General features: G+C 42.8%; 1 long non-coding RNA gene and 1 pseudogene across 1 annotated transcript; both read left to right on the top strand.

The window, feature by feature from the left end:
• The first annotated feature begins 11 nt into the window (after positions 1 to 11).
• On the top strand, positions 12 to 3,136 carry LOC102482791 (uncharacterized). The gene is made up of 3 exons (XR_334574.3): positions 12 to 542; positions 1,037 to 1,145; positions 2,173 to 3,136. It is a non-coding gene; the product is annotated as an uncharacterized LOC102482791 (long non-coding RNA).
• A 5,943-nt stretch (positions 3,137 to 9,079) lies between these two features.
• On the top strand, positions 9,080 to 13,523 carry LOC102475775 (UBX domain-containing protein 2A-like; annotated as a pseudogene).
• Positions 13,524 to 13,793: the final 270 nt, after the last annotated feature.

Genomic DNA, 13,793 nt, shown 5'->3' with positions numbered 1-13,793 from the left:
GCTGGCGTCACTTAGCAACCGTTCGACCGCGGGCCGGCGGGGTCCCGGGGTGGAGCGCCCGGAGGTGGTCTCCGGCAAATTCTGCGCCTTTTCCCCACCGGCCGGACGGCTGCCCCTCCTGAGCAGGGGGCCCCAGGGTGTGGCTGCCCTCCGGCACCTGGCTCCGGGTAAGTCACGTCACCATACGTCACTGTATGGCGTCACCGCTCGCGTCACTGCAGATGGGCAGGTCCGGGGCGCCAGTGGTGGAGAGCGCAGTCCTCGCCCAGGCTGGCGCGGACCGGAGCGGCGAGTCCCGCCGGGTGCCCGAGGTTGTTCAGGGAGTGGGACCGGAGAGGGTGGAATGACACTCGTTAACTTAGCACGGGTGTGATGAGCCGGGCCTTAGTAATACCCGGCCTGCCCATGACGAGATCATGTATGCAAGGGTGCTTTGTAAGTGTCAACCCCACTGCACTTCAAACCTCGTTCTCGAGAGAGAAGGCAGCTGAGCAAGAACCGTGAAGACCACGGACTTTGGAGCCCTGGAAATCTGGGTCCAGGTCTGTCCCTGGCTGATCCTGAAGTCAGTTCCCCTGGCGCTGGGGCAAGCTGGGGGGCCCAGGTGTGGGGTTTGGAAGAAACTAACTGGGAAGGACTTAATCTCAGGAAAAGAAACCTTCATGCATTTAAGTAGAAAGTGAAAACGGGACCAACAGATGGCATAATGGTTACGTCACTAGACTCCCATGTAGTCCACCGCAGTTCGAATCCTGGATAGGTGTCTTAAAACACACCTGGCTGGGACCAGCAGTTAGTGTAATGGCTATGTCGCTGGACTCCCACATAGTCAACCGCGGTTCGAGTCCTGGACCAGCTGGCTTAAACTCACACCGGGCGCGTGTGCGTGCGTGCCCAAGATCCCGAGAGGAGAATGGAAGAGAAGGGATCAGTGTGACGGTCCCCCCTGGGGGGGGGGGTGATTTCTCGCTTTCTGTCTCTATGTCTCTCTCTCTGGTGAGCGCACGCGCCCTATAGCACAAACCTCTCCAAAAAGAAAAAAGAAAGGAAGGAAGGAAGAAAGAAAGTGAAAACAGACAGGAAGAACGGAACTTGGAGCAGGGAAACCCATTTTGAGGCCACTGCGGTGCTCCTGATGAGAAGTGGTAAGCATCATAAGCAGGACATTGGCCCTGGAGAAATGGTGGAGATAGACTGAGCCCTGTTGAGATGGTATTATTGACAGCACTCGGGGGGACAAATGAGTAGGCTGAGCCACTGGTATGGGTGCTTAGGTAGATCGCGATACTACTTAGCAAGATGGGAAGGAAGATGAGTCTGGGTTCCCCATGGGTGTCTGATTTAGTCACTAGATGAGGGTGGTGACATTTCTTAGGAAGATGCCCAGATGTGTGAGGTATGATAATAGGTTCAAATATGGATATGCCTGTTGGAGAAATACTCTCCACTCAAAATGTCTTCTACCTTACAAAGTAATGTCCACCTGTATAATGCTCCTGGCTTCTGGCTGTGAAATGGCCTCTGGGAGTTTGCTATCTTGGTCTTATTTCTGGCCATTAACTAGTTAGATTACATTGGGCAAACCACTCAATATACCTGGCTTTAGTTCTCTTATCTGTCAAAGGAGAGGATCAAGCTGAGTGTATAATTTTCATAGTAATTCCAGGATAATCTCCCTAACTTTATGTTAGGTGGGTTTTCTTATAACAGCACAGTTCACTTCACCAAACATTGACAATTGCTGTAGTATGTGTTGGCTCTGTCCAGCTGCTATGGTTATGACAGTTACTCAAAAAAAACAAAAGTTTGAATGCTAGGTAAACACGCAAGTATATAACCTTTGTGTATATGAAGTGAAATGAGGGGTGTATAAAATGATACAGATGCGGGAGCAACCAGTTCTGCTTAATGGGAGTCAGGGTGTCATACTTTCCTACTGTAAGATGGACAATGTGCCTCAACAATAGACACAACTATACCGAGGTATTTCCATGGGAATGAAAAAGACCAGGAGAATTGTGCTAAGCCAGTGGTGTCATTTAACATTGCTTCCAGGTAGGTTTGTTGTGATCTGAATGAATATTTATGTACAACTGTTTCTAAGGTAGAACTGTTTAATTAGAAAAAAATAGACAGTTGAGTACAAGAATTATCTATTTATTTTTCTACTAGATCCAAGAGGAAACAAATGTCACACACTCTGGTATGCTTATCTAATTCTCATATCATCTAATTTCACAAACATTACCTTACTTTGTTAGCCACTGACCTTATCATTTCACTTTTAGCAGATGGGATGCAAAGTTTAGCTCATTTAAGCAAGGTCATAAAGCAGCTAGCTAGTAAACTAAAATTTAGACCCAGCACATGTGTCCTCTTTCCAGGAAGCCTTTCCTCAAGTTCTTGGTGTAAGTTCCCTTTCTCTGGACTAATAGCATAATGTACAAAATGTTTATTTTAGCATTTACTATAAGTATGCTTACTGTATGTCAGGAACATAGTACCTGTTCTCATGTTACTTGTGTTTAAAACACAGTGAGTTGTGGTCATTAGCTCATATAAGCCTTATAATAGCCTTGGATGTAGATATTATTAACCACAATATTTTACATATCAGGATGCTGAAGCACAGAAAAATTAAACGATTGCTCACACAGTTAATAAGTGGTAGAACCAGAGTTCAAATCCAGATAGCTGGATGTTGGAGTCCATGCTCTTAACCTCTGACTGCTCCTTTCAGACCATGCACACTCCAGGTACACGGAGGGACTCCACAGGACTTGCAGAAGTCACAGTGCTTGTGCTGTACGGTTGTTACATGTGGTACCACTCTGTGCTCCTTATATGAACACAAGAGAGTTCTGTCTCTCAGCCAGAGTCATGAAACCTTTGGCTACCCTTGAGTAACTGATGTGTTTTCTCTTTATAGGCCATGTGAATTATATAACCGACTGTTCCCTTTTCACTTTGACTGCCAAGGAGCTCTTGAATAAATTCGTTGGCTCAGCCGTGTAACTGGGAGGCTTAGCCTGCATATCTGCATTCTGTTGCTTTAAAATTGTGCAAAATAAGTGATTGGAAAAAAATAATCTATTTTTTTCTTTATTTTCTAAGTTGTTAATAATGTACATTTTATAATGAGAACAATAAACTTGGTTTTAAAAAGGATATTTGCAGCTTTGAATGATTTCTCATACTTTGTAAATAAAAACTAGTTTCAGATTAAATCGAATGAGGTAAATATATTATTAGAACGCCAGTTCTTAAAACATAGCATGATGAAACTCCAGATCAGTAGATGTGTTGTTCAGACAAATCAGAAGGTATTTCCCGTAGCATAAAATAACTGAACTGTAGCCCTTCTTAGCCAACGTCTGAATGCCTTGAAGCCACTTTTGGATCACCTGGACACATGCCTCCTTGCTTGAGGGATTAGAAACCCTACTCTCTTCATCTGTGTTCCTGATCATTTTGTTACAGTAAACTTCAATATATGGTCGATCTTGTTCTCATGGTTTGTCAGAAAAACTGGGTCAAGATCACCTGTTCCAAAACTAAAATAATTATTTCCATATGTGTTCTCCAATTTAATTGGCTTAGATCAAGTAACTAAATACCAAATTAATCTCTTTACTTAAAGTTGTGTTTTCCAAGTCATTCTTCCAGATCGATTTACTAGTAAGCCGTGCATTTTGCAGGAGTATTCAAATTTTCCTGTAGTCAGAATGAGCAACCAGTAATTTCTTTGAGAAATTTTCAGTCCAAGTCTTCATCATTCTCCAACAGGGCATTCCAGTGTCTGAAGGGCCCAGACAGGTGGATAAAGTGCTCTGTACTTAACCCATTCAGTTGTACGCACGTGGTACATGAGCATCCACGGCTGCCAGGTTTGAAACCTAGATCTCAAATATCGGTGGCTAATGTGAACTTTTTGGAAAAAGGGGGGAAAATGACCTATTTGCATGTTTACAACGTTCTGCTCTGTTCAATTTAACTTGATGATCTTACACACTTATTTTTTTATTTTAAAAGAGTTGTTTTATCCTAGATTGCCTATGGAGTTTCCCTCTATCTACGACCATATAAAAAGAAATGTTTCGGGGGCTTTTTTCTTTTCAATTGCCAGAGGACATGTGTGCTCCCAGAGATAGACGAAGAGAGCAAGAAAGCACCCTCCTAAGCTGGGGCACAATCCCAATGCCATCCCTTCTCCTTTTCTCCATCCTGCCAGGATTTGGGGCACCCTCATGCACACACATGGTGTGTTTTTCAAGTCACTGGGGCTGGGAGTCCAACCTCAATCAGCTATGTGGAATTTGGCTTTCCTTAACTGCTGTGATACAGGGCCAGCCCTGAGTGATGTTTCTGTTTAAGTGAGAATATTAATGGGGTCATTCATGCTTCACAGAAGGCTATCAGCCACTTAACCATCTGCTGATCAAATTTCTGAATTCTGAAGATATATATCTGCCTTCATTCAGGCACACAGGATAAGGAAACTTCAAAACATTCGTGGAAAAGTGAAATTAAAGTATGAGTTTATTTGGTGCAAAAATTTGAAATTCATGCATAGTTTTTTTTCAGAATATGCATTTTACATGAACTTTTTAAAGACCCCATGACTAGCTGTCCATCAGAAAACTGCATATCTGACCATACTGTCGTCAGCTCACGTACAGGAAAACCTTTCTCACCCCCTGCGGGGAGTGTTTACTGACTTGCATTTTCACTATCCTGGCTTCTGTATACGTTAAGGGATTTTGGAAGGGCCAGCTTCACAGAGCCCACTCGTCCACTTACGATCTGCTCTCACTGTGCACTTGATCACTTTACAGCTACTGCTGAAAATCTTGAAAGTTCTCTTTCAGAGCAAAGTATCATGAAATGCTTGGTCACCCTTGAGTAACAGAATGTGTTTCCCTTTTCACCATGGCTGCCATGAGACGCTGGGTTCAATTTGTGGCTCGACTTCAGTGACTGCGTGGGAACCTTCGGCCTGCCTGTTTGCATTCTATTGTGTTCCACTGAAACAGTCTATTAAATTGAAGTTTCCACTTACTCTGATTTGCCTATCATTTTCTGAATTCTGCATATAATGGCCCTGGCCCCCTTAAATTGTTTGTTAAAAACCTAGTTAAAAATGGATGATAAAAATACTAATGACTATCTTATGCATGGTCCCTTGCCCTCACTTTCAGGCAGGAGTTAAAATTTGCATACTGGCCAGCTGCCGTAGTGCACAGGTAACACAGTGCACTGCCATGTCGAGGTTATGTGAGAAGGTCCCAGATTCATGGCCCTTGGGTTCCAAGGAAAGCACCAGGCACACGTGTAGATGCCACGTGCTGTCTGGCTGAGACTGGAGATAGATGAGGACTCTGTTGGGGGTGTGCCCTCCCTCCCCTGAAAGGAAGAAATAAACTTTTAAAAAAATAAATTTTTTTTTATTTATTATTGTTTCTCAGTTTGATTAAAGAGAGAGAGCATGGGAGAGTAAGAAAGCAAATCACCGGGTCCAGGACTCAAACCGTGGTTGTCCATGTAGGAGTCCAGCACCCCAGCCACCACGCCACCTGCTGGCCCCTTTAAAAAGTCATATATACCCTTCCATGCCGATGGAATGTGTCTTGTTTATGAACTCTCCAGAGTTTTACATGTGTTAAATAGAGAAAGAACAATGAATTTTTTTTATTTAATTTTACTTATTATTTTTAATTTGACCAGAGAGAGACAGAGAGAGGGAAAGCAAGAAAGCAAGCTGCCATGCCCAGGACTCAAACTACAGTCAGCTATGTGGCAGTCCAGCCCCTTAACCGCCATGCCTTCTGCTGGCCCCAAACAATGAATTACTGTATCTAATGTTACTGTATCTCCACAGAATGTCATTCTCTTCACTTCGCTTTCTTTTCTTTTAAAGAAAGAGGGAGGCAGACAGATGAAGCCTACGTGGGAAGTTTCAACCCTAGGTTCTCCAATCAGATCATTTTCTCACAATGTCTCAATGTTCTCTGCTCATAGGCCAAAATGTGAAGGATTAGCTCTAGGTATAGCAAATCTAAATCATATTCTTTGTTTTAAACTCCTTCCTTCCTAACATATTAATGACCTGTGTGACATGACATCTATATCTGATAAATGACATCCTCAGATATTGTCCCATTAGGATGTAATTGGTACTTTTTTTAAATTCTTAAAAATTGATACATAATGATTTTACATATTCATGGGGTACAGTGTGATTTTTCAGTGCATGAGCACAATATGCACTAATGATAATGATCTAGTACATTAGTAGAGAGGAAAATTAGTTGCAGAACACTGTATATAGCATGATATATTTGTAAACAATAAGAGGAAAATTTGCCTTATATAGTATAGTTTTTTTTTTTTTTGAGAGATTTTCTCTATAGGGCGCGTGCGCTCGCCAGACAGACAGACAGAGACATAGAGACAGAAAGCGAGAAATCACCCCCCAGGGGGGATGGTCACGCCGCGATCCCTTCTCCTCCATTCTCCTCTCAGGATCTTGGGCACGCACGCACACGCGCCCAGCGTGAGTTTTAAGCCACCGGGTCCGGGACACGAACTGCGATCGACTACGTGGGAGTCCAGCGACATAGCCATTACGCTAACTGCTGGTTCCCTATAGTATAGTTTTCTATGGCTGCTATCACAAATTACCACAAACTGGGTGGCTTATAACAGCACACATTGGGCCGGTGGTTGGCATGGTGTTTAAAGCTCTCCACTCCCACATGGCCAACTGTAGTTTGAATCCTAGATCTGGTGGCTTGCTTTCTTACTCTTTCTCTCTGCTCAAATTGAATAACAATAGTAATTATTTAATAATCCTACTTTTTTGGAGAGGTTTTTGCTATAGGGCATGTGCACTCACCAGAAAGAGACAGAGAGACAGAAAGCGAGGAATCACCCCCCAGGGGGATGGCCACGCTGCAATCCCTTCTTCTCCATTCTCGTCTCGGGATCTTGGGCACGCACGCACACACGCCCAGTGTGAGTTTAAGCCACCGGGTCCAGAACTTGAACTGCAGTCGACTACATGAGAGTCCAGCAATGTAGCCATTACACCATCTGCTGGTCCCATAATTCTTTTAAAGTTTTTTTTCTAAATAAATAAACAACACACATTCATTCTATTATAGTTCTGAAAACCAGAAATCCAAAGTCTCAGTTTCTCTGAGCTGAAATGGAGGTGTCAGCAAGGCCATACGCTCTCCAGAGGCTGCAGGGAAGACCCAGTTCCCTGCTACTTCCAGCTTCTGGTGGCTGCCAGCATTCCTTGGCCTGGCACCACCTCACTCCAGTCTCTGCTCTTGTCACATTGCTTTTTCTTCTGTGTCAAATCTTCTTCCGCCTTTGATCGCAAGGACACTAGTGATTGCATTTAGGACCACCAGAATGCTCTCCCCATCCCATGATTTTAGTCACATCTGCTATGACCCTTTTCCTGATAAGGTAACAGTCACAGGTCCCGGAGGTTTGGTCCTGGAAGCCATTATGCAACCTACTGCAACATATTTATACATGTTTGTGAACTTAGAGAATGAGGCCACAGGATGTATCCCAAGTCTTAACAGTGATTTCTTCAAAGTGGATGTGAATGGGGAAAGAGAGGGAAACTGCTCGCTTTTTTTTCTGTACACTTTGATTGACTAGTCAAAAATAACAAAGTTGAGGGACCACCAGATGACATAATAGTTACACCACTGGACTCCCATGTAGTTGACCATGTTTCAAGTCCCAGACTTAAAACTCACGCCAGACACATGCACGTATGTGCCCAAAACCCCAAAAGGAGAATGGAGAAGGGATTGCGGCATGGCCATCCCCCTGGGGATGATTTCTCACTGTCTGTCTCTCTCTCTGTCTCCCCAGTGAGTGCACACACCTTAAATCAAAAATCTCTCTACAATAAATAAATTAAGAACGACAAAGTTGAAGGGGCAGATGGTGGCACAGCAGTAAAACTCAAAACTCTGTGAGGCATTCCCATGTGGGAGGTTTCTGGTTCAAGTGTGAAGATCTCCCTGAATACACCAGGCATATTGCTGCCCATGAGGTTAGATCGTGTATCAGGAATCTGCTGAGGGTTCTCTCTCTGTGTCTCTCAGTCTCACTAGTGGAAGAAATAAGTTAAAAAAAAAAAAAAAAAAAAAAAACAGGGCCCAGCAGGTGGTTTGGTGGTTAAGTCTCTGGATTCCCACATAGCCAACCATTGTTCAAGTTCCAAACCTGATGGCTTAAAAAAATCACACCAGGCACATGTGTGTGCACACATGACCAAAATCCTAAGAGAATGGAGAAGGACTTGCCTATGGCCATCTCCCCAGGAGGTGATTGCTCACGTTCCCTCTTTCTGGGGTGAGTGCACGTGCCCTATGGCAAAAACCTTTAAAACAATAATAATAAAGTTGAAAATTTTAAAAAGAAAGAGAAGGGGGCCCGCAGGTGGCATGGTGGCTAAAGTGCTGGACTACCAGATGTCTGACCATGATTTGAGTTCCTAGACCTGGCAGCTTGAAAACCACACCGGGCTCTTGTCTGTATGTGTGCCCCAAATCCAAGAAAAGAATGGAAAAGATGGGACTGTGGCGTGGACATCCCCTTCCTCTACGGGGTGATTTCTCACTTTCCCTCTCTCTGTCTCGCTCTGTCTCTCTCCAGCAAATTCACATGCCCTATTGCAAAGACCTTTTAAAAAAAAAAAAACTTCCGGGAACCAGCAGTTAGAGTAATGGCTATGTCACTGGACTCCCACGTAGTCGACCGCAGTTCGTGTCCCGGACCCGGCGGCTTAAAACTCATGCCGGGCACATGTGCGTGCGTGCCCAAGATCCTGAGAGGAGAATGGAGGAGAAGGGATTGCGGCGTGACCATCCCCCCGGGGGGGGGTGATTTCTCGCTTTCTGTCTCTATGTCTCTGTCTCTCTGGCGAGTGCACGCGCCCTATAGCGAAAATCTCTCCAAAAAAAAAAAAAAAAAACTCATGAAAAATAAAGACTACATATCTCAGTATCTCTTGCAGCTAAGTGTGATCAGGTGACTTGCATACTGGCCAATGGCATATGAGTACAAGTCTTTTCCTCCTCTCCCCTTGCTGCCAGAATGTAGTCATGCTGATTGGAGTTGGAACATCCATATTGACCAGAAGCTGTAAGTGTGGAGGTGACTCTAGAAGAAATTCCCCCACGTGTATTCATGGGAACATGTACAAGAACGATCATAGTTGTGATGTTTCTGAGAAGAAAAATATGAAAACCCTTAAATAGCTGTTATGGCAGTATACAGTATTTATATAGTAAAACATTATACAACAGGGATACAAATTAACTAGAGTCTACATACCAACATGGGATTAACTTCACAATGTAATGTTGAAAAAAAAGCTGCGTATTAATACATTTTATGTAAGTATTAAAAAACATACACACTGGGGGTCACCACATGGCCAACCACAGTTCAAGTCTTGAACCTGGAAGGCTTTGAACCCTCTCACTTTCCCTCTCTCTCTCTCTCCCTCTCTCTCTCTCTCTCACCCTCTTTCTTTTACTGGTCAAAATAAAGTAATAATAAATAAAATAAAATAAATCATTTTTAAAAACACACACTGCAGGGGCCAGCAGTTAGCGTAATGACTATGTCACTGGACTCCCATAGTCGACCGTGGTTCAAGTCCTGGACCCGGTGGCTTAAACTCATGCCGGGTGCATGTGCGTGCGTGCCCAAGATCCCGAGAAGAGAACGGAGGAGAAGGGATTGTGGTGTGGCCATCCCCCCTGGGGAGTGATTTCTCTCTTTCTATCTCTCTATCTCTCTCTGTCTTTCTGGCGAGTGCACACGCCCTATAGCGAAAACCTCTCCAAAAAAAACCACACACACACACTGCATGCATGCTTTAAAAAACCCTATTGAATCCCATGAAAATATACAACAATCAAATGTAAATAAAAATGTAAATTATAAAATAAAACTTTACAAAGTCAGTGCTATATTGCTAAGTGAAGGACATTATTCATATTTCATTCTTATCCTAGCCTAAAGTACTCCTTTTACTTTTTAATTCAATTTATGGTTATTTCCTTTTTTAAAGAAATATTTTGTTATTGATTGATATCTGACAAATAAATAGTGGGACCAACAGATGGTGTTATACTTATGTTGCTGAACTCCCACGTAGTCAACCATGGTTCAAGTCCCTGACCCTCGTATCAGGGCATGTGTGCACACATGCCCAAGATCCCAAGAGGAGAATAGAAAAGGGACTGTGGCATGGCCATCTTGTATTATATATATAATATATATAATATATTATATATATTATATATCATATATATCACATATATTATATACATATATACATATATCACATATATAATATATCACGTATATAATATATATATATCATGCAAATAGAGAGAGTAAGCGCATAGGTAGTCATTATGCATCCTGTTGGGTTTTCACAAAGCAAATCTTGTTCAAGAAATAGGTCTGCAGCACCCCAGGAACCCCCTGCTATAGTGAAGGGAAGGACTTTGTTCAGTGCTTAGAAAAGAGTCACTATCTCTGTCTCCACTGCAGATGTGAATCTAGAAACTTTAACCCTAACCAGGAAGAACACCAGCAGCAGGATAAAACCAGTAGCAGAGCTCTGAGTGGAGAGACAGAAAAACCCGAAAATGTTTTTTTTTTTTGGTTATTGTCTGTAGGGTACATGTGCTTGCCAGAGAAAGACAGGAGGAAGATGAGAAATCACTCCCCCGAGGGATGATCACACCAGAGTCCCTTCTCCTCCATTCTCATCTTTTTCAAACCACCAGGTCTGGGACTTGATCCAGGGTTGATCACCTGGGAGTCTAGCACCTTAACCACCATGCCACATGCTGGCCCAAGCCTAAGACTTTTTGTTGAAGATATTGTTGTCTGAACTGTATGCACTAAAATTGCAATGTACTTTCTCTCTGTACCCCAGTTACATGAGCCTTTAATTTCCTCATTATTTAAATCTTGAATTGAATTTTCTATTTCTTCCAGACTAAAGCATTCTCTCTGATACAAATAGGTTAAAATCTATTATTAATTTATTTCAGTGGTTCAGGTTAGAATTCGAAATAGCTAGCATGTCTTTCTTTCTCACTTTATTCAAAATTTATTGAGCCAGATATTATACCTTCTCTTCCATTTGATGACTGTTTTAAGGGAAATAATAATAAATATCACTGACTGATTATTATCCACCTGAAATTCACCTAAGTATTTTTATATGTGTTGACTCATTCCACGTCCTCAACAATCCAATGAAGTATATTAGAACGCTTTTATCACCATTAAGCAGTTGAGTTCAAGAAAGGAAAGATGAGATTTTCAAGACCAATTCAAGAAAGAAAAGTGGGTGGGACCAGCAGTTAGCGTAATGACTATGTTGCTGGACTCCCATGTAGTCGACCACAGTTCGAGTCCCAGACCTGGTGGCTTAAACTCACACGGGGCGCATGTGCGTGCGTGCCCAAGATCCCAAGAGGAGAATGGAGGAGAACGGATTGTGGCGTGGCCATCCTCCCTGGGGGGTGATTTCTTGCTTTCTGTCTCTCTGTCTCTCTCTGTCTTTCTGGCGAGTGCACACGCCCTATAGTGAAAACCTCTCCCCCCCAAAAAAAGAAAAGTGGGTACTCCAGGGCTGCGCGGTCTGTTACAGGAGCCACTGGCCCTGTGACTACTGAAACTTGACACGCGGTTGTCTATCATTGTATTGCTAGCAGAAATACCTGACAGTGGACGATTCATCAAGGAAGTAAGGGTTTATTTGCAAAACTCACAATTTTGGTGGCTGGAAAGTCCAAGTGCATCACACAACAGCAGAAGGCAGAACTTTCAGCAGAGGAGAGTGTGGTCTGTATCTATGAACTTCCATCCCATAGTCTGGTCTCATTGGCTCTGCTTATCAACCGGCCAGAACTCAGCTGTAAGGGTCCCACCCTAACGACCTTATCGCACTCCGAGGCCTCACCTTGGGACATCATGAAGGGACTAAGTTTTCACTTACTGCTTTACGACACCGTCTGGTCAATACATGAATTTCTAGGGGACATTGAAAGTGTAGCAGTGGCTTACGTGTACTGCAATATACACCAGATTTCAAAGACTTTGTGCAAATAAAGGAATATGAAATATTTAATTAATAAGTATATTATATTGACTACCTATTAAAAATATTTTGGTCGGCCCTGCAGCACAGTGATAAAATGCCATGACCGGCTCCCAGACCCCACACGGCCAACTGCAGTTCAAATTCCAGCTGGATTTACATAAATGGAGACTTCGTTGGAAAGGATCATTGCAGCAGGGGAATAGAGGACTATTGCAATAGGGAGAACGCTCAACTGTAGAAAAACAAACTGGATTTAGGTACACACAGGGGCATCCTCCCAGTAAGCCCTTGGTAAACCCACAAAGTGACAGGGAGAGCCCTATAACCATTGCTCCCGGGGTCACCAGGCTTCAGTAAAGTTCATCATTATCAGAATGCAGGGAAATCTCTATACCGACTCAATCAGAGGCTGACAAGGTACAAAGAAAGACAAAAGACAATGAAAGAAGTAGAAATCTTGAAAGTGTAAAAGAAGAATGGGTTTGTGAAGCAGGATCTGACAATCAGCCTCTTAGTGATAATCGACAAATGAATTGTGATTATTTTATCGATAGCCTTTTTGAGGAAGTGCAGAAGGTTGGTGCCAAGTGCTTGTCCCCCACCAAACAGAAAAAACAGGTAGATGTAAGTATAAAATTATGGAAAAATGGATTCATGGTCAACGATGATTTCAGTAGTTACTCCAATGGTGCAAGTCAGCAGTTTCTGAACTCTATCAAAAAGGGGGAATTAGCCTCAGAAATACAGGGAATTTTTTTTAAAGAATTATTTATTTAACTTTATTTATTTATTCATTCATTTTAATTTGACCAGAGAGAGACACAGAGAGAAAGAGACGGAGGGGAAGTGAGAAAGCAAGCCACCAGGTCCAGGACTCGAACCGTGGTCGACTATGTGGGAGTGTCCAGCACCTTAACCACCACGCCACCTGCTGGTCCCAGAAATACAGGGAATTTTTGATAAAGAGGAGGTGGATGTTAAGGTTGAAAGATAAAAAACGTGAGGTATGTATGTATGTCTGCAAAGGCTGTGTTCCAGCCCATGTCAGGACAAGGTAACAGACTGGAAAGTGCCACACCAAAAATTGTTTCAAAAGCAAAGAGTATTGAAGTTGAAAATAAAGCTCATTTGTCTGCCATTCCAACGAACAACTTAGAAGCCATCACTAATGTGTAGATTTGGTTAGCCAGTGGGAAAAGGATTGTCCAGAAACATAACACTTCTCATAGAGTAAGCCAGGGTGGAAAAATATCCAGGGTCTCAAAGTCCTCCCTTTTCCCTGATAACAGCACTTTCTTTCCTCAAATTACTAGGTGGAAACACTCATGGGAAGAAGCAGATTTATAGAATGTTGTGACCATTCAGACTCCAAACAATGGCTGAACCTTGTAAAGAGCTTTCATAACATTGAATTTTAATAGGCTACATAGAAAATTTGCAGAGAGATGATGGTTGTAAGGGGACATGCAAGCTGATGGAGAAAAGAAGTCAGATTCACTGGACTTTGGCCTCAAGAACTACTTAACTCCATCCTGATGAGAAGATTTTTAAATAAGTACAAGATAGGAAGGTAACATATGATTGGAAGCTATACCCAATGCACTTTTTCCAAGAGGATACTCAGAAA

The sequence above is a fragment of the Tupaia chinensis genome, unplaced genomic scaffold (genome assembly GCF_000334495.1).
Source record: "Tupaia chinensis unplaced genomic scaffold, TupChi_1.0 Scaffold000238_1, whole genome shotgun sequence".
Lineage (NCBI taxonomy): Eukaryota > Metazoa > Chordata > Mammalia > Scandentia > Tupaiidae > Tupaia > Tupaia belangeri.
Note: the sequence above shows the minus strand (reverse complement) of the source record. Positions and strands in the feature narration are given on the sequence as shown.